Source organism: Bison bison, unplaced genomic scaffold (genome assembly GCF_000754665.1).
Source record: "Bison bison bison isolate TAMUID 2011002044 unplaced genomic scaffold, Bison_UMD1.0 scf7180017864234, whole genome shotgun sequence".
NCBI lineage: Eukaryota > Metazoa > Chordata > Mammalia > Artiodactyla > Bovidae > Bison > Bison bison.
Window position 1 is genome coordinate 498371 of NW_011494806.1, and position 22261 is coordinate 520631.

General features: G+C 37.8%; 1 protein-coding gene across 8 annotated transcripts in view; it reads left to right on the top strand.

The window, feature by feature from the left end:
* The first annotated feature begins 4403 nt into the window (after positions 1-4403).
* The window catches only part of HNRNPC (heterogeneous nuclear ribonucleoprotein C (C1/C2)), a 52382-nt gene continuing 34524 nt past the window's right edge, over positions 4404-22261 (top strand). For 2 of the 8 annotated variants that reach the window (XM_010846268.1, XM_010846276.1), the window contains exons 1-2: positions 4404-4550; positions 9158-9183. The gene's annotated coding sequence lies outside the window, so the exon portion shown is untranslated. Of the gene's footprint in view, positions 4551-5160; positions 5206-8661; positions 8826-9157; positions 9184-9713; positions 9896-22261 lie in introns of those variants that run through there. The other 6 variants (XM_010846270.1, XM_010846269.1, XM_010846271.1 and 3 more) reach the window with 6 other exon arrangements.

The window sequence follows — 22261 nt, forward strand, 5'->3', positions numbered from 1 at the left end:
GTTTTTCTGGTACAATATAGTTTCCTGTTGGAGAAGGCAATGGCACCCCACTCTAGTACTCTTGCCTGGAAAATCCCATGGACGGAGGAGCCTGGTAGGCTGCAGTCCATGAGGTCACTAAGAGTCGGACACGACTGAGAGACTTCACTTTCACTTTTCACTTTCATGCACTGGAGAAGGAAATGGCAACCCACTCCAGTGTTCTTGCCTGGAGAATCCCAGGGACAGTGGAGCCTGGTGGGCTGCCGTCTATGGGGTCACACAGAGTTGGACACGACTGAAGCGACTTAGCAGCAGCAGCAGTGTTGGATATTGGAAAGTCTGTGAAATTTTAATTAAGTGCTTTGTCTGGATCCATCAGAGACCCCCTCCTCACTCTCCAGTGGAAGATGCTTTTTTTTTTTCTTTCTTTCTTTTTAGAGCATTAGCCCTCAATTTTCTTTGTTGGACACTAGATGCTGTTGTTCAGTTGTTAAGTTGTGTCAGACTTTTACAGCCTCTTGGACTGTAGCCTGCCAGGCTCCACGGTCCATGGGATTCCCTAGGCAAGAATATTGGACTGGGTTGCCATTTCCTCCTCCAGGGAATCTTCTTGACCCAGGGATTGGACCCAGGTCTCCTGCACTGTGGGCGGATTCTTTACTGACTGAGCCTCCAGGGAAGCCCTGGAAGATGCTTTTGATATCACTCTTGGATAATAAAGGATAGAGGAAGAGAGGCAATGAGAATTGTATTGGTAAAGTCCTATTTGACTTGTTGACTAGAATAAGGTAGATAACTAGGTACACCGAGGGTATGTAGGAGGACAAATATTGAGGAACATATTCAGCCAATAAGTCAGGTAAAAAGCAAATCAGGCATTTCAAAGCCGTTGCAGCTTTTCCTTTCTTCTTCCTCTTGACAGGCGGCTTAGAACTGGGAGGAAGAAAGGTTGCAGGGGACACATTATTCTGGTAATACCACTAAGCTACATAAAGCCTTCTTAAAACAGAAATTACTTCTTGAATCAAAGACAAAAGTATAGTTTTGATTTTTCTCTCTAGCCCAAGGTAAGGCATTTCACCCACCACTCTGGGTGAAACCAGATAGTTGTGAATGATTATAATCAACAGGGTGCTTTGCATTCTGCCTTGTATTATGCTATTTTTGCTCTTGAGCATCCCTTGGACTGCAAGATCAAACCAGTCCATCCTAAAGGAAATCAGTCCTGAATATTCATTGGAAGGACTGATGCTGAAGCTGAAATTCCAATACTTTGGCCACCTGATGCAAAGAACTGACTCATTGGAAAAGACCATGATGCTGGGAAAGATTGAAGGTGGGAGGAGAAGGGGATGACAGAGGATGAGATGGTTGGATGGCATCACTGACATGATGGACATGAGTTTGAGTAAGCTCTGAAAGTTGGTGATGGACAGGGAAGCCTGGCAGTGCTGCAGCCCATGGGGTTGCAAAGAGTCAGACATGACTGAGCGACTGAACTGAAAAAGTTACTATTTCTATTTCCTTATCTCTTCTCCTACTTCCCCGCCATTACTGAAGTCTGGCTAATGGCTTTCTACAATGTATACAGAGTCACTTAATAAAAGCAGCCAACTTAAGAAGTTTAAGGGTGTTTAAGTAGAAGAGATAAAGGAAACTTCCTACTCTCCATTTCACCTGCCACTCTGTAAGAGTCTTAAAACTAGATAGTTGTGAATGATTATGATCAACATGGTGCTTTGCATTCTGCCTTGTATTATGCTATTTTTGCACTTGTTTTCTCACCCTTAGTAAATTCAACTTGATGGAGGGATTGGACGTTAATTCTTGGTTCCTCCATATCCACCCCATCTAGCAACAGGGAGAAATCAGTAGAAACATAAATGCTCTCTCTTAAGTACTCCCTTGCACCAAATACAGTGATAGTTAACAAGTGTGTGCATGCATGCTTAGTTTTGTCCAACTCTTTGCAACCCCATGGACTGTTGTCTGCCAGGCTTCTCTGTCCATGAAAATTTCCAAGCAAGAATAATGCAGTGGGTTACCATTTCTTCCTCCAGGGGATCTTCCCAACTCAGAGATCAAACCTGCATCTCCCATATTAGCAAGTGGATTCTTTACCACTGAGCCACTTGGGAAGCCCCAGTTAATAAGTAGGTCATGTCAAAGATCATGCAGTAAAATTGATTTCTGGTAAAATGAATTTAAATATTAACACTTTATAAATATTTTTATTCTATGAGAACCATGATTAATAAAACATGCTAGTATTTATTTTTGTTTACTTAAGAAACACATGAATAACATGTCAATCAAGCCTCATACTATCTGGGTTCCTCTGAGTAAGAACTGTATAAAATATTTAACAGAAAAAAGGATAGTCTACCTGTTTGTCCAGGGAAAATAACAATTTCTCCTGATAAATAAAAGCTAATGATTAATTTAACACAAATTTCAGACACTCTCTGTTTAAGGTCCTAGGACATGTAGTAGGCAAAGGGAATACAGAGAGCAGTAAGAATTAAACTCTGTAATCAAAAGACATACTATCCACAAGAGGAGGAGAGACTAATGTAAAACTAACAACAGTGCAATGAGGTCATTTTAAATAAAATTGCAATGTGGCAACTGAGCTGAGGCTTTAAGCACTTGGAGATGTTTCCTCTCTGATTACTTGTTCAAACTTAATTCGTAAAATATAGAAAAGCACAGGCAAGTTTAAGGGGGAAAAAAAAAGCACAAGTTCTCCCACCAGGGAGGAACCACTATTAACATTTTAGTTTTTTTCTTACATGCTTTTTGTTTTTGCTTTTTAGATTTGCTTAAAACAATGCATGCATATGGCAAAAAGTTCAAATTGTAAAGAAAGGCATACCATTGAAAAATGTAAAAGGTACGCTCCCCAGAGATACATCCAAATAAGTTTTTTAGGCCCAAGATGGAGTCGCTCCTGCTGGGGGTGTCACGGTAGCAAACTGAAACTTCAAGTTCCTGTAAAAGGTCAACTTGACCAGAAACGCAGTACACCCAGTCAGTCAATCTTCTCAAACGCCATACTTTTTAGGCTGTAAACTTATTTCCTTGTTCCTTAATCTTTCTAAATAAGGTCAGATACACAATCGCAGGCCATCAAACCCGATTGCCTTGCTGCTTTTAATGCTGTATTAAGCTCATTCTTGCCCAAACTCCCTGGGGTAGTGCGCCACTGTTTGTGAGTCACCGTACTCTTCCAACCATGAATGGTTTTCATTTGAGTAAAGGACATTAAACTCGTTACTAAATTGTCTTGATTTTTGCCATTTGACAGGTAGACAGTTTCCTTGTGAATCTCTCTGAAATTAAGAATTCGAAACTAATGCATAAAACTGTATTCACAAATGCATATATTCCTTAAAATGTATAGAGTATCACATTCTCTAGATAAGTGTTCTGCAATCTTGCTTTCCCCAACTACACAGAGAAATATCCTTTATTCCTGTTTCTAGCACAGCTGGCCCTTATTGCATTGCGTGCTCGGCTGCTATAATATAACCAGAGGGACTGCAGTGCAGACGACGGCAGTAGGTGGGAGACAGGACCGTTTCAGGATGCGGAGAATTAAGGGACGCGATTGTAGGTTCGGGCGGGGGAGAGCTAGCCAGTTGAACCAATTTGGTTGGCATATAGGGTATTAGAAAGTGAGATGACCTGGGGCCAGAGGACGAATGCTGTAGTAGTATCCCAGGCCAGTATTTTATACTTTATTTTTACCTTTTGCAATGGAGAGGTGAGTAAGTCAGTTGTTTTGCGTAAGATATGGGTTGTTTGAAGGGCTTGACAAGCTGAGACATGTTCAGAAAGGAGCTCTAGGGTTGGAAAAACTGCAGGGCTGGTTTCTATTCTAGCTTTTAGTGCTCCCTCCCCAGTCAAAGAAAAAACAATTTTTTTTGTCCACACCGCGGGCTACAGCTTTTCCTTTTACCTAGGCCGGAAGCTAGGGCAGACCTTTCGGAAGTCTACCAAACAAGACCCGGCAATCTTTACCCGCCCCCCGCGCCGCGGGAATTCCGAGATCCGGGTGAGCCTGCTTCTATGCGCTCTAAAGAGCAGATGGGATACTGAGACCGCCAATCAGACATATCGGATACCCGGATGTGAAGCGGTGAGCCTTACAAAGGCAAGTTTCCACCCAGAGCTTCGTCAGGGTACAGTGGCCAATAAGCATGACTCAGAAGATAAATGACAGGAAATATAACCAGTTACAAACTAGTTTTTCCCACGCATGTGGAAATTCTCTAGATTAGTCTAACCCACTACTGATTGTGATTGGATAGAATTGTGAAGAGCGGTAGAACTGTCTAATGAGAAGCGGGAGCGAGAAAACTCGCAGCCAATAGGAGGATTCTCAGGAGTGGGGCGGGCCTAGACCTTCGCCTCGGCGGCAGAGGAGACTCGGGGGCCATTTTGTGAAGAGGCGAAGACTGAGCGATTGCGACCGCGTTGCCGACCTCGAGCAGCAATCGGCTTCTCCACGTAGAACCCAGGGGTAGGAGATTCAGAATCGAATCTCTTCTCCCTTCCCCCTCCTGGTAAGTGGAGGGAGCGGAAGCAGGGGAAGCGCTGGGTTCTTTGGGGAGCGCGAGGTGGAGTGGGAGAGAGGACGAGGGAACCCTCCCCTCGGTAGAGTAAGCAGGCCCCCATTTATTCTCTGGTTTGGGGGATTAGATCTTACGCAAGAGTTTTCTAGGCCTCGGCCCTTGCGTAGATTTTTAACCCAGTGTCCTCTAGGCCACAATCGGCAGGGAAAATGCTGTTTTTCTTATTCTCTCTCCTGTGTTAACGGCTGTCCTTTAATTTTCTGTGACCATGAGGACTCTGAGATTGTGAAAGGGATGATCAAAGATGCTCATGAATGTAGTTCAAGTTAATGTAGTGCCGATGCTTCCTGTTAAATTGAAAATTAAGTGGGGGATGGGTAAGGGTTATCAAGCAGAAATTTTTTGTACCGCAAGCCTCCAAATTCTGGAGCGTACCGCAGGGTATAAATATGAAAATAGGTTTAATATTTTACTGATTACTTTTTAGTTTACGCCTCTCTGAACAAATGATGGACCTTGAAATATTTTCAATTTTATTAAAAAAATTGTAATCTGATTTACATATTAACAGTAATAATTAAAGCTGGATTTTTATCTGCAGGTTACAAATCACTTGAAATATATAAGTTAGTGGAACTTGCTTGAGGTAGGTATTACTATCTTTCATAGACAGAAACCGAGGCATGAGTGTTGATTGCCTGGGTCATATTAATCAGCCGAACTAGTAAGGAATTTGGTCTCCAGGTTAAGTCAAGTGGCTTTACCTCCCCGTTGGAATAGTAGATATTAAAAGTAATTACAGCAAGGACTAGCGGTAACTGGAAATCCCCAAACTGCTCTTGGGGAAAAGATTATGAGTATTGCGTTTATTAGTGTAACGTCCTAAGATTTTGTAAGTTTATTTTCGGGATATTCTGGCATTAATTTTCCAGACCATCCCAAAGTTGGCAAAAATGCATAACTATATGCCTTTTGTTAAGCAGGTATTATGGTGGTTACTATTTGCTAAGCCCTGAAAATTACTAAACAATTTTTGCTCAGTTTGTAGAAATTACATAAGTTTCAAAGTATCACATTCACTTATCCAAGAAACCGCTGTTTTTTAAATATTTTTGTAAGATTTAGGTGATTTTGTTTTTCATAATGTGTTACACATTCACAAAAAGTAATGTTAAGTACAGTTTAAGCCCATACTGGGTAAATTTGTCCCTTAGGAACAGAAGCTAAAAAACTGTTACTCTAGGTAGCTATGTATCAATCCCTTAGCATATAGATTTTGTAATAGGAATCAAAAGCTTTGCCTTAAAAAAAATAAAAGCTTAAGCATTTAGATTGTCATATGGACTTTTAAAAGGGCAATGATTGGTTAATTTAGGAAATCATACACCTAATATTGTTGGCAAATAGAAATGTATGAAATCAGTATTTAAGAATGGTTAAATTCTTAAATGGCAATAAAATTATTTGAAGGGCACTTTTCTTGCCTTGAGGTTTTAGAAATGTGTTCCTTAGGATCAGCATGTACCAAGGTAACAGTTTAATATCACTCATCTGGAATGATTTGGCCACAAAATTAATATCTGAAATAATTGTAGATTTGATTTCAAATAGATAGGCATTAGTAACATTTTCATGTTGGCTGGAGTAGAGGGATTTAAGAAGGGTGGGTTAAGTTGGAGGACTCTGTTTCCCATGCTCATGCCTCCTGTTTTCTTTGGTAGAGGATATAAACACACCTTATTCCTGATTAGGTCTCTAGAGGGTTTTGCATAGTGTGTGACCTTGTTTTGGATGGAATTGCTGTAGAAACAAGCAAGGAATAAGCTCCAAAATAGCTAGTTATTCTGATCTTAAAGATTAGTTTATATTAACTGGTGGATGTGTGAGATGTCAAGTGGGGAGTGTACAGTTGAAAGAACCCTGGTCTAGGAGTTAAGAGAACTGGATTTTTGCCCTCCTGCTGCTTATTACCTACCTGTTAGGCAAATCAGTTAAACTTTCTGAAATTCAGTTTTATATTTATAAGGGGGTCTTAGACTTCTTACCTCTTAATTTCTATTTTTTATAATTCAAGTCATTTGTTGCCAGAAGGCTAAATAGTGTACAGAAATAGTTTTATTGTGTGACAACAGTTTTTATATATTAGTAATTATTGTTAACTGTCTTAACAGTATTTCAGTCTTCACGTCATTTTATTAGTTGTCTGGGGAGCATTATTTGCTCATACTTAATATATAGTCATTCATTCTCATTGGGATCAGGGAGGCTTAAAATTTTGTACATAATAGATTTACTAGATAGTTGACTATGGTGAAAACCAGAACTTTAAGATGTAGCATAGCTGCATGTGTTCTCTTAGACACTGGAAATCTAAAGTTTATAAAGGGAAAAGGAATTTCTGTAGGGCTTTGTGGTATAGCATTTAGTGTGGTAGGTTATAATCTTCGAGTTAGTATGTTTCGATCCTAATTAGGGGATAGAGATTCCTTATTAAACTCTACACAGTGGTTCTTAAACATGAGCAGACATTAGGACCAGCAAGAGGGCTGGTTAAAACAGATTGCTGGGCTCTCCATCACCACTTTCTAATAAAGTCAGTCTGAGGTAGACCCTGTTAATGTGCGTTTCTGATATGTGCCACGCTATCTTGGTTGGCAGCCCTCACTTTGAGAATACCCCTTTAGAAGAAGGGATGCAAATCTCCTAGAGGTTTGACAAAGTAAAAACACTACAGGTGTACTATTAATTGCAAAAGTTACAATTAGGTGTTAAATTTGGTTAATCATTTTTATGAGGGGGTAGCTCATCAATTAAGCATAGTATCTTGGGAGACATCTTAAGTTCTTGAATTTGAAAGATGTAAATGTTTTCATATTACTTTTTAAGCTTATAACATGTTTACTGAGGATTTGTTTGTAGATGAACCAGTTATTTAACATCCTGACATTACTGAGTACCAAGTTCAGGCTATGATTCCAAAGAAGAAAACTGAATGTCTCACCATAACTGAACATCCCTTACACTTACACATTCAAAATGTATATTTGAATGTACGTTCAAATAATTGTACATTTTCTGTAACTTTTTTTAATAGTTTGTGCATTTGTAACATTTAACACATCAGTTAAAATTTAACACAGTCTAAGCGTAAAAGTAGCTTATTAGGTCTACTACTTCTCAAAAATAGAGTTAATAGTACCTTTTCTATTGCTGTAGTCATTAATTTGTAATTGACTTAAGGAACACTTTTTAAAAGCTCAGCTTAAATTTTTTAGTTCACTGACATTTGGAAAGGAGAATAAAATCTCATGGCTGAATATTAAAATGCAAGTACAGTCATTCTTATTTGCTCAAAGACCTACAATCTAATTGCAAATCTTAGCCAGTCTGTTGTGGTGGTATGTATCAGATTCTTAGAATTCCTATCTTGGAATTAGCAATATGTACTATTTGTAAACAGTGGGACCACAAAGAAACAAACACGTACTTTTTGCCTGTTTTTTTAACACTGTATAGTCAGTAGCCATAATAATCTTTTTTCCTTCATCTGACTTTTCATTCTGTTACTGAGTGGATTAATGTGCTCTTTATTTAAACTGGTTCCCTGACAGGTTCTGTCAGGTCTTATAGATTGACCACTCATTGGTTTTGAGACTAGATGTCATCTCTAGTATGTATCTTCAGAGTAGACCCTTCTCCTTCAATTTGTATGGTAGGAAAAGCTACCTGGGCCTAAAATTTAAAACACAAATCTGCTTTCTGCTGTTTGACATTTGCTCACTTCATCTCTGTGTACCTGGTTTTTCTAAATTTTCTTTGGCCAAACTGATTATCAAGAGGAGTGTTTGAATGTGGATATTTTTCTGAGACCCTTAAGGGAATACAGGTGCATATGTAATTAAAATAGTCACCTACTGACATTGAAGAATTGTGAAGCCAGTCACTGGTAGAGGTGATAATTCTATAGAGGCTCTCCCCATCCAGTGGGATGTTATGTTTTACCAGAATGTTTCATGAAATGGACAGATATTTCTGTCTTGGGGGTTTAGGGCACAACATTTCTGAGGAACTCTGACTCAATCTGTCCCTTCTCCTTTCACAGGGCAGCAAGGCGAACCCCATCCCTACTCACTGGAGCTCAGCTTTGATTTTTAACCTCCCTTCCCCACCCTTCCAGAACACACACATTCCCATTCCAAAATTGATTTTATAAAGACATTTTAAGCATAATGATGCAACTTGGTGTGCACTACGGCAAATTTACAGGTGGTTTTTTTTTTCAATTGTTTCCAAAAACGGGACTTGGATTTAAGATGTAATTTTTAAATTTCTATTTCTATTTTTTCTGCAGCAGTTGGGTTAGAGGAGGAGGAGCCTTTTAGCCTCTCATAAACTGACCTCTCTACTTCCTCGTGTATTTTTAAGATTGATTGATGATGTGGAAAGGGCTTTGCTTGTCTGCTACTGAGAACTTCACCCTTGGCGGTTTTTGTGGAAACTGCTTTTGGAAAGAGAAAAGAAATGAACTTTACTGACTTGACATTTTTGCACCTCCCGTTTTTCTAATCTGGGCTATTTTTATTTTTGTTTTTTTACAGTGAGATTTTTTTGATCTTCAGCTACAGTAAGTTATTCCAATTTTTTTTTTACATTTTTCCTGACTTTCCGCTGATTTCCTTTTTATTGTTGTTACTAGTTACTATTATTTATTATACTTAATGATGGTGATGATGATGATGATAATGACACTGATGATTTTTAACCGGATTAAAATCGAGTTTTTCTGAATGTTCATTAAGAATTTCTCCGGCCTCCTGATTGACTTTGGAGTTTTACATCTTGGGAGAGAAAGTGAAGGCATTAGCATTTTTAAGTGGATTGATCACATAAACCTTTTCTCTCCCAACCCTCCCCCCTTGCCCTTATCCCCTTCCCCACGCTGGAAAGAATTTTACTGGCTGTTAAGTCTGTGACCTTATTTTTCCTGATCTTTAACTTAACTGTTTTAGAGCATCTCTGGACGTCTGTATTTTTTATTTTTTTATTTTTGTTTTTTTTATTTTTAATCTTTCATTTGTTAAATTTTTAAACTGTGCTGCAATAAAATGTGTGTGGTATTACTTAACACCTATGATGGTGATGGCATTTTCCCAGAAAGCCATCCCCCTCCTGTTTCCCTTGAAATCCCATCCTGCTTTTCCTGTACACTACCCATCATCACAAACCACAAGCTGCAGCAACACGGATGCCCAGCCTGGAGCAGCAGCAGCCAGGATGACCTGGAGCCAGGGGGGCCTTCGGAACAGATGCACACCCTTCCTGGGTGATGGTAAGAGGTGTGAGGTCCACTTGGTTTCATTGGAAAGACTAGGAAGTAACACCTGTTTAAGTTGATGTCGTGCAGGTGATAGCTTCTGGAAATGTTTAGGTTAGGCTTTTGTGTGTGTATCTCAAAAGATGTTTCCTAAGGAAGGACCCTTCAGGGTTTTGTACACTAATGGAATTATGAGTGTCAAACTTGGGGTGCTGAGGGTTTTTCCTAAAGCAAAGAGCAGCTGAAGTTTACATATAGTTTAGAATGAAAATGACGTTTTAATGATCATCAAGACAAAAATGTTAGGTATTCTTTTTTTCTTAGATTGTTGCAAATTAGTAAACATTTTCTGTCATTTAGAGTAATCTTTACATTGTGACAATAAATTTGGATTGTATTTAGGCTTTTTTATCATTAAAATTTAGTGTGAATCAACCCACAAGAAACATGCTTTGATATTGAAGTGCTATCTGACTGGAAGGTTTTTTTTTTAAAGAAAAGGATAAATAGACTTTTTAACCTCAGAAAGCAGGGAAATCTGTATAATCTCTGTATCCAAACCAGGAAAGATCAAGGATTGACCTCTTTTTCAGTGATTACTTGTGGCCCAGCTACATATTAGGGAATCGACTGTGTTCCAAAGGTTAATGAGACTGAATATTCACAAGAAAAATGCAGAGATTAATAAGGATGTGGATAGTCAAAGTGTTAAAAATAATAGCAGCCTGTAGAAATCACAGAGAGTAGGATGCAACTGAGTGACTAATACACGGTAATATTTTAACAACGGTGAAACGTTTTGATAATTCACTTGAGAGTTGCTTTAATGTTGAGCTGGGGTAAGGCCAGGAGAGAAGTAGAGTGCTTTTAAAGGTATACTTAGCTGTGTGTCCTGGAGTAAATCACATACTTGACCCCTCCCCTTACTCCTATTGAAAGTAAAATCTAGTTAAAGTGAAAACTGAAGGCAGCCTCAAAGGAAAACAAAATGGGAGAAAATTAAGTAAAATGCTGTGAAGTTACCTGGAAGAGGAATGGAAAATTTTCTTTTAGGTCCAGGTTTTATTGATATCGTTTTACAAATCCATTATTTCATGGGTCATGTTCTTCTGGTTTGCGGAATGTGAAAAGGTAAAATAGTTCTTCGGGGACTCATAGCCTTGTGAGAGAGACTGATGGATGATATAATGTCACTGTGGTTAAAGGTAGGCACAGAGCCTATAGAACTGTGCAATAGATGGGCGCCTCATTGACTCTTAAGAGTTCAGGAAAGGCTTTTAGAGAGTTAAGGCCAGGTTATAAAAATTTTAATACCGCGCCAAGGAATTTGTACTTGATCCAGAAACTGACGACTGTTAAAAGATTCTGAATTGAGGAATGATATCAGATTTTCATTTTTAGAAATGTCATTGTAATAGCCATGAGGAAATGGCCGTAGAGGAGAATGAGATTGGAGTAGGTGATAAGTAAGAAACTGGAATAGAGGGAAGAATAATGAACTGGCTTTACTGGCCAGTTCACTGGGCAAATATCACTGCCAAAAGCAATGGTACTGGGATTAGGAACCAGTAAATTTAGGATTTGGTGGTGGCTGTGATATGGAGAGTGACAGATTTGGGAAGATTCCCAGCTTTCAAGTTAGAAATGTTGTTTATTAAACATTGGAGTGCTTATTCTGAAAATCACCATTAGGCTTGGGCATATACAGGTGAACAAAACATACTGTCTCCTCCCCTCTTGAGTATTGTAGACCATTGAGAGAGAAGAGAATAGCACTTTCACAATCTAGATCCATGAAGGAAAAGAGATGATAGTTAAGGGAGCCAGATACAGATATGGCAATGAAAGGGTGCTGCCAGCAGAGAGACCTTAGGAGCTAAGTGTAAGTAGGACTAAAGACTAGATTAGAAGACCTGTTAAAATAGGCCACTGTCTATTCATCTCTTGAAGAAGATAGTAATCCTAGGCCTGAGGGCACTTGGCCCTGGTTTTTCAAATAAGATTTCTTTGTGTGTATTAATGAACAAGAGTTTGAAGAGGATATTTAATTAGGCTTTAGGAAGTTAGTTATTTCTCTAACACCCCTGTTGAATCAGACCTGACATAATAGCTTTCCTATTTGAAAGGAAAAATGAAGTACAAAAACTTAGTTTCTTGAAAGTGGTAAATGGGGAACTTACCATGTGTCCATTACTGTTAAAGTTCCTGTATGTATTATAACCTTATGTAAATATTACTGTCTTTTCACATTTCAGAGATGAGACTATTCAAGCACAGATTTGCATAATTTGCCCAAAGTTAGACATACCTAATAAATGTCAAGTGAAGCATGGATTCAACCCAGGCAGTTGAAACTATAGATATCAAGTCATAATCATACTAGACTGACTGTACATGACATGTGAAGTATTCTAGAAAAACATCTTTGATTAAAGTGCCTAAAACAAAAAACTGCTCTGGACTTCTGTTTTTAGCAAGTTTTAAGCAAAAAGTCACTGTTAAACTATTTTGTTCAGTTTACAACAGTTTAAATAGCATGACGTATCCAAGGTAGTTATTTGGGTAGATACAGGTTTGTAGTATAATTTTCAAGACTCTGGTTGTAGCAACATTCTTTAGGGAAATAAACAATTAACATTTAAAAGTGAGTTTCAGTTGGGAGAAAAAAAGTAATCATATAATTTATGGTTTTAAAAAATGTGTAACCCAGAGGGATTTACTAAATCCAGTGGTCCTTTTTCAATCCTTATCAGTCTTGTTGGTATGATTTAACCAGTTGAGCTGCCACTTTTTATAAATATTTTTTACTTAGCTTCCAGGTTTCATTCTCTTTCTGGCTATTCCTTCTCCCACTTAGCTCTGTGGTTCAGTTCTTCCACTTCACTTTTCTACTCATACTTCCCTGTGTCATTTAATTCAGTCACATGATTTTTTATACTGTCTATAAGCTGATGATGCCCAAACATGTATCACCAGCCTGGACTTCTCTTTATTGTCTCTATCCAGTTACCCAACTGACAGCTCCTGTGAGTGTTAAGTATATATCAGTTTAAAAGTCCAAAACTGGGCTCCTGCTGTTCTTCTCTCAAACCGGTTTCTTCTGCAGAGTGTTGCCATTTCAGTTAATGAAACTGGCGTTTTCATGTTTACTTTGGTTAGCCATCCTTGACTTTTTTTTTTCTGTCATACCTCATCTTTGGCATTGTAGAAAACACTATCATTTCTGCTTTTTAATTATAACAAGGATTCACCACTCATTCTGCTGTGACTTGATCCAATTTCAAGCCGTCATTTGTCTTTGGCAGATTATTACAATAGATTTATATTTCTTTTATACCTCTACCCCAGTGTGTGGTAGCTAGATTGATCCTATTAAAATAATAATGTTTGACCTGAGTCTCTGGTTTGAAACTCACTTAATAGCTGCCTATTTCAGCATTCAAGTCAAAATTGTATTGTGATTTACAAGATGTGCTGTATGATCTGTTATGCACCTCCTCCTTGTTAATTGTATACTACTGTGCTTCAGCCACACTGGCCTCCTTAACTGAGATTTGAATATACTAAATGTTCCTACCTCAAAAGCCTTTTTTGGGTGGGGGTGGGGGCCGGGGGGGGTGGTTCTTCCCCAGACAGATTGGATTGCTCAGTTCATTTTCGTTCTTACTCAAAAGTCATCACCTCTGTTGTTTTCTCTCATTTAGCCTTCTAATTTCTCTTTAACACTTTTCATCAGCTCACATATTATAGAAGTTTATTTTCTACTGTGTAAGATATAGAGAAATATCTGGAAAGATGCACGTGAAAACACCATTGATGGATTACTTCTGGACAAGCGGGAAGGACTTAGGGTTAGAAGGAAACTTGCTTTGTGTGGTCAAAGACCATTATTGAGCAACACAACAGTATTTTGCTTCTAATTAAACCTAAAACTCCTTGTTGTCGATATACTTCAGCTCTTTGATTTTATGTCTGAATATAAATAGCATAACTGGCTTCTGTGGTAGTTTAGTAAGTGACTTTTTTTAGTTGTAAAAGCAGCCTTAAATTAGGTTTGCCTGTGATGGAATGAGTCCCATTTGAGGATGTAGGCTGCTGTATTGCTGGTGATGGGGCTTTAATAAAAATTTGAGAGAACTTTGTCATTTTTAAAGGATTTATTCTCCACTGGGAATACATAGCCATTTTTAAGCAGTAGCCATAGGGAAGGAAATGGCAAGCCACTCCAGTATCCTTGCCTGGAAAATCTCATGGACAGAGAAGTCTGGTGGGCTGCAGTCCATAGGGTTGCAGAGTTGGGCATGACTGAGCGACTAACACTTATAGTAGATTAAGGGCTTCCTCTGTGACTCAGTGGTGAAGAACCTGCCTGCAAATGCAGGAGACACAGGTTCCGTCCTTGGGTTGGGGAGATCCCCTGGATTAGGAAATGACAATCCACTCCAGTACTCTTGCCTGGAAAATTCCATGGACAGAGGAACCTGGTGGGCTTCATCTATGGAGTCACAAAGAGTTGGACACGACTGAGCACACATGTAGTAGATGAAAGGGCATCTGAGTTTTTCTTCCTATCTAATCTGATTCCAGATTGACCTTTCTGAAATACTCTTCCGATTTATTGTTTACATTAACCTGTGGCTTTTGAGTTGGTTTCAGAACTAATATAGCTTCCTGGAAATTCATTGAACCAGTCTTAGGCTTTTCTAACTTGTCTGGAATAACATTTAGGAATAGTTGAATACATGTTAAATGAGAAGTTTCCCTTAGTCCTCTTACTAAATTCTGAAAATTGTGTAACCATAGTGTGCTATAACTCCTTGAATTTTTAAATTTAAGGAATTACAGTCTTTGCCTTAGTAGTTTTGTGATAACTTTAAAAAACTTTAGAGCTAAAATTGAGGTAATAAAGTGTTCTTTCCAAGGAAAAAATTTCCCTTGTTATCCTTGAAAGTTTGTTGGCTTCCTGTGTTGGAATTAACGGTTTGTGTTAAGATTTAGTTTTACTGAAACTAAAAAGGAAGACTAATCAAATGACTTGCTTGATGTGAATTTTTAAAAGAAGTTACCCCCATCTTTATTTTGGCCTTAATCCAAATTAAGCAATGCATGCACATACAACATTTAGAAAATGCAATGGAGGCCCATCAAAAAGGCATAGTTACCCATCCAGAATAAAAGTTTTGATGTGTCCTTTCAGACTTTTTTTTTTGGTGTATGTATGCTTTTGAAAAAGTAATGTCCTACATATGACTCCTGTCTGTGGGATTTCCCAGGCAAGAATACTGGAGTGGGTTGCCATTTCCTCCTCCACGGGCTCTTCCTGACCCAGGGATCGAACCTGCCTCTCCTGTGTCTCCTGCATTGGCAGGCAGATCATTTACCACCGAACCACCTGGAAGGCCCCCTACATATGGCATATACATTTAAGTAGTCGTCTTTTTTTTTTTCAGCATGAACGTAACATCAATATAAAATGTTATTAGATACAGCTCTCCTAAAGATTATAATAACTGCATAGTATTACATTGCATACTTACGCAGTGTTTTTGCTTAACCAGTACTCTATTGTTGAGTTCTTACGTTTTTCCTTTTAAAAGCAATTGAATAGTCTTACAGCTAAGATTTTGTGAATAACTCTTAGTTATTTGCTTAGAATTAAGCCCTAGAAGTATAACTGTTCAAGAGCATGCATGTTTTAAAAGCTGCAGTCTAGGTTGCTCTCTGAAAAAGGTAAAAACAGTTTACTTAATGTAAGTGACCACTAATATTTGACTTCTAATTTTGTTAATTTCTTGAGTCTTTTTCACTGTGTTTCAGGGTTTGGTCCTGAAATTTAAATGTTCTTCATGTTTGATAAGTCTATTAATTGAAGAGTAAGAATGTTTAAAGAGTTAATACATTTTCTGAGTAAAAGGCTCCCACCAGGTTAATTGCTACGAACTTGTCTGGCTTTGGCAAATTTGGGGTAATCTTGTTTTAATCTATACCTACATCCATTCCCTTCCCTTCATGTTTTTTTTTTTTTTTTAATTTTATTTTAAAACTTTACAATATTGTATATAAATAATTGATTTATTTCATCTATAGCTATTTCATTGTTTCTTTGAAAGATAAGGACTCTTATCACACAAAAACATGTAATAAAATATATTTGAAGACCCTAAGGTGATACTCTTTGAGGACTGAGTGAGGCATTCTCTAGGTGTGTTTTTTCTATGGGAATGGTAGCTTGGATGACTGTTTTTTTGCTTACGTGTTATGTTTTGCTTATTCCTTCCTAGAATTTGGAAACTTCTGTTAATCAGAGATAAGTGTAAAATTTTGAGTGAGAAGCTTGGTAATGATTATCCTCATGTGTGATAAAATTGAGTTTTCAGGCTAGCAAAAGATGGAATTTGCTGTATTCCATACACATTTTGGGCTTCCCAAGTGGCACTAGTGGTAAAGAACCTGCCTGCCAACGCATGAGACGTAAGAAACTCTGGTTCAATCCCTGTGTTAGGAAGGTCCCCTGGAGGAAGAAATGGCAATCCACTCCAGTATTCTTGCTTGGAGAATGCCATGGACAGAGCAGCCTGGCAGGCTATAGTCGATAGGCTCACAGACAGACACGACTGAAGCAACTTAGCACACATACACATTTTACTACTAAATTCTAGGACTGTGCTTTAGTTGCTTGGGTCTGAGAGATGGAGAATGATGTAGTAACTTTAAGTTGGGTTTCCCTATTAAAGATTATTTTGTTGTACCATCAGATCTTTTGTTCTCAATTCAGAAATCCGTGACAGTTTTTCATGTTTGATCACAAAACCTGACTTCAACTGACATGAGATTATTTATAGTCTTTGTTATATTTAGTGACTATGCTTATGTATTATTGCAGAAATGTTAATGTATTATATCTGGTAACTGGATGCTTTCCCAGATCCTGCTCGCTGTTACATAGCAAAATTATAGTATTATCTTTGCAAAATCTGAAAAATCTTGATTTTTTTCCTAATGTGTCTCCTGGTGAGACTTTAAAAAGTTTATTTGTTGTTACTAAAGTCTCAGTTTGAGTTCACCGATAACATTGAAGCTTTCTACAAGATAATAAATGAAGTCTTATGTGTAAGTATTGTTGACCCTTGCTATTCAGACTATGATCCACAGCAATAGCATATCATTATCATCATCTGGAAGCTTTTTAGAATTACAGAATACCATGTGCTACCCTTTCACTCCTTTTTATTACTTGGGAATTGGAAATTTTAATAGACTTTCTGATGAGTGTTTTTGCTCTTTGGGGAGCATAGTTGAGGGTCATAAAGTAGCCACATTTTATGTAAATTTGAGATAATGCAGTATTAAAGATGACTCATGTACAAATTTTGAATAATGACTCTTCCTAATTACAAATAGAATTAAAAATCAAGTAATTACCATCAGGCAATCTGAATAAATGGCTGAGCCACTTAAGCTAGTAATCAGATATACATGCCATCCTGAAATGTGTGTATTTTGAATTATCTGAGCTCTTAGGCAAATCATATATAGTGTGACCAATGTGTAATTATTTCTTTGCAATAAATGATAGCTGAAACATTTGAAAAATGTAACCTTGTAGGTCAAGGTGGCTCTTAAGTTATGACCATTTTTTCCTTTTCCCAGCTTTTGAGACATAAGAAAACAGAATAATGAATTTCTTTCACCTAGATTGCTATGTTTGCTTTTTCTCAAATGTTTTGCTGAAAACAGTCAAGATTTATTGGCCTTAGTGAAGTAATTCTTAATTCTTTTGCTGTGAAAAGCATTCTCTTACATACTCCTAATGCTTATAGATTCAGGAACTTTTTTTCAAATGGTTTAAAATATTCTGAGGAAACAGTTGTTGATGGGGAGTTTTCCTGTATAGAAGTTGTTTTAGTTAAGAATATGGTGGGTTTTTTAATGCTGTATTTTTTTCCCCTACCCCCTAAAGTGTGATGTAACACTCATAGAATAGAGGTGACTTAACATTTAATGATGGGTGAGGAGGACGCATTAGGAGTATGGAATTAACTGATAGAAACTACTAAACATAAAATAGATAAGCAAGGATTTAACTGTTTAGTAAATACAGGTGGCATTGTTGGTGAAGAACCTGCCTGCCAATGCAGGTTAGATGTAAGAGACGGGATTTCAATCCCTGGGTCAGGAAGATTGCCTGGAGGAGGGCATAGCAGCACATTTAACTATTTTTGCTTGGAGAATCCCATGGACAGAGGAGCCTGGCAGGCTGCATTGCATACTGTCGCATGAGTTGGACGTGACTGAAGCGACTAAGCACGTGTACACAGGGAATTATACCCAATATCTCTGTGTGTTGGGACTGCCAACAGACATAGAATGAGAAACACCAAATTACAGAATGCAACATCTAGTGAAAGTTTTGTTGTCCTAAAGATGCCCATTTCCTTGATTTTACATAGATCTGAATTTCATTAAGGAGGGGAAGCACTCAACTTTTCTAACTTCTGTTAAGAAATTTATAGAAAAGCATTGATGACTACACCAAGCCATATAATCATTAAATTCCAGGGTAGCATGAAGCTATCTTTACAGAACGAAAAAATTAAGAACTGTTACAGTATTAAAGAAAAATTTGGAGAAAAGAGTATTCTAAAACCTCATGATCTTACCACATCCTGAGATGTCTAACACTTTAGTGTGTTGTCTTCTAGATAATTTATATATTGTGTATGCTTAACATCTTGAAAATCTCTTGGTATCAAGTTTTTTTTTTTATTATTATATATATTTTTGGCTGTGCCATGCAGCTTGCAGGGTCTTATTTCCCCAGCCAGGGATGAGCTTGTGCCCCCTCCAGTGGAAGTATGGATTCTTAACTGCTGGACTGACAGAATTCCCAATTAGTTATTTTTTTAAAGTTGCTGCTTGTTTCCAGTTAGACTGATGTACTGAAATTCATTTAGTTTCATATTATGTGTTTATTTTCCAATTTTTCACTGTAGTATGTCCACATCCTTGATTCCTTCAGATAAGTTCTCAGAGGTAAGATTATTGAGTCACAGAACATTTTTTTTTTTTAAGAACATGTACAATTTTAAGGCTTTGATAAAATAGTCCACTTCTGAATATACCGTTACCTGTTCATACTGTCAGAAATAACGTGTGAAAATTTCAATTTAAAATATTTCTACTTGATAGGTATAGTGTTTGGTTTAATTTTTAATCACCTTTTGTGTCCTTGTGTCTATGTCCTATTTTTTATTGGTATGTACCAATAATAGAAAATGATGTAGTAGTAAGAGCAGCTGCAGTGGCTACACTTGCTGTGTGCCAGGCACCATGTTCAGTGTTTTCTGTATCTTCACTTACACCTCATACCTATCCTATGAGAACAGTGCTTTCAACGATACTCATTTTATGATGGAAGAATCTGGTGTTTGAAAGGATTGGCTTTCCAGAGGGAAGTCCACACCACTTATGTGGTTAAGTTTGAAATTGGAATGTCTTTATTTTTTAATATACAGTATTAGCTTAAATTGTTGTGGACAAATACATATTGCACACATTCATCAGTTTTTTGCTTTTTAATGAGGGTATATTTTAGTATGGGGATGTCTCTTTTTTTCGTATTTTCTATTCAGGAAGTTCTCACGTCAAAGTTAGTTACTCCTTTAAATGTAGTTCAGTCACGATGGGCATGGCGTGACGGTGGGGATAGGTATCTTTGTATATACCTTTTCAGTTGAAATATTTTTTGAAATAGGGTAGTCTAAACTTTCATAGTTATTAACTTGGCTCTTAGAAGTAAACCTGGTTAGAGCTTTTCAGTATACAGAACATTCGCAGAAAGGTTTTTCAGTTGAGATTAATCTTATTAATTATCATTTCAAAACTAAAATACGGCATAAAAAAAACTTTTGGAAGAAAATTGTGTTAATCTTTGTTGTTCATTCGCTAAGTCATTTCTGACTCTTTGCAACCCCATGGACCGCAGCACACCAGGCTTCCCTGTCCTTCACTCTCTCCCACAGTTTGCTCAAACTCACGTACATTGAGTAGATGATGCCATCCAGCCATCTCATCCTCTGTTACCTGTTTTCCTGGCTTTAATCTTTCCACCATTACAGTCTTTTCCAGTGAGTCAGCTCTTATCAGGTAGACAGAGGAGTGGGTCTTCAGTGTCAGTCCTTCCAATGAATATTCAGGGTTGATTTCCTTTAGGATGGACTGGTTGGATCTCCTTGCAGTCCAAGGGACTCTCAAGAGTCTTCTCCAACACCACATTTCAAAAGAATCAATTTTTCAGTGCTCAGCTGCCTTTATGGTCCAGCTGTCACATCCAAACATGACTACTGAAAAAACCATAGCTTTGATTATACGGACTTTTGTCAGCAAAATGATGTCTCTGCTTTTTAATATGCTGTCTAGGTTTGTCATAGCCTTTCTTCCAAGGTGCAAGCGTCTTTTTAATTTTGTGGCTGCAGTTACCATCCACAGTGATTTTGGAGCCCAAGAAAGTAAAATCTGTCACAGTTTCCACTTGTTCCTCTTCTGTTTGCCTTGAAGTGATGGGACCAGATGCCATGATCTTCCCTTTTTGAATATTGAGTTTTAAGCCAGCTTTTTCACTCTCTTCTTTCACCCTCATCAAGAGACTCTTTAGTTCCTCTTCACTTTCTGCCACTAAGGTAGTATCAGCTGCATATCTGAAGTTGATAATTCTCCTGGCAATCTTGATTCCAGCTTGTGATGTTCAGCGTTTCTCATAATGTACTCTTCATGGAAGTTAAATAATCAGAGTGACAGCATACAGCCTTGACATACTCCTTTCCCAATTTGAATGAGTTTGTTGTTCATGCCCACTTCTAACTGCTGCTTCTTGACCTACATACAGCTTTCTCAGGAGACAGGTCAGATATTCCCGTCTCTTTAAGAATTTTCCAGTTGGTTGTGATCCACACAGTAGCTCAGCTGGTAAAGAATCTGCCTGCAATGCAGGAGATCACAGTTAAATTCCTGGGTCGGGAAGATCCCCTGGAGAAGGGATAAGCTACCCACCCACTCCAGTATTCTTGGGTTTCCCTGGTGGCTCAGATGGTAAAGAATCCGCCTGCAGTGCGGAAGGCCTGGGTTGGGAAGATCCCCTGGAGAGGAAACAGCTACCCACTCCAGTATACTGGCCTGGAGAATTTCATCGACAGAGGAGCCTGATGGGCTACAGTCCATGGGGTCGCAGAGTTGGACAGGACTGAGCAACTTTGACTTTCACACAATCAAAGACTTAACATAGTATAGCTTTAGTGTGTTAATCTTACTAAACTTTAAAATGACGGATGAGCCCGCTTATAGTATGTTGAAAAAATCTGGAGAATTGGGAGAGATTGTTAATACTTCACACAACAAAGTTTGAAATTTTCTTCAGGTTGGAACCAAGGACTAAGAATTAGATAGAAGAGGATTAAATAGTATATGAAATGCAGAGCCTTGCACTTAACAATGAATTCTGCAGATATTGACAGTGCTAAAGGTAACAGACATGATAGCATCTGGGTAGCATCTAGAATGTGGTTCAGAGCCTGTTAAGTTTTAGAATTGAGTATCTTTTTCAGGTTGTGAATTCCTTGACTTAAGTGGCAATTCAAGAAGTTTGATGATTAATCATCCTCAAGAATTTGGGGACATTGATCTATGTGATTTAGTTTTTTTTTGTCATTGAGGTCTGTTGCACTATACTTTTACAGGAACAGTCCTCTTTTATTATCATGAAATACTTATTAAAACTTGGAAACATGCAGAGAGAGAAAATATTTACTTAACAGCATCAGCACTCAGAGATAACTATTACCAATATTTTAATGTTTTGATCCATTTTCTTGTCTCATTAGCTATAGATATATCTAACCTCTATATATGTTTTATATTCTTTTAACATCTTTACCAGTATGTGAACTGTCTACAACATGTTTTTGTTAAAAAGCTAATCTTTTTTTACTTTGTCCAGGAATTTACAAAACATCTTTTGTTTCTCTTTAGATTCCAAAATAGGAATTTATTTAACGTCATCAGTTGCTTAATTAGTACAAATTTATTGACCTCCCTATTGCTTAGCACTTAGCTTTAATTAAGATTTTTTTTTTTAAAGAGCTTTTTAAAAAATTAGTTTTTGCTGGAGTAGCTTTACAAAGGATTTTCAAATGAGCTTACAGAAACATATACTAGTTTTACTTAGTTACAGCAGTGTTAGTGCCAGTTTCCTCCTCTACCCCACTGGATGATCATTCTGCATATCTGACAGAAAAAACTGTTTTGGGGGGAACTTGCTCAAGAGTGTGTTGTGGTATGTATTTCTTTTCCATTTGCTGTGATAGGTTCTTTAAAAAAAAGAAAAACCTTAAAC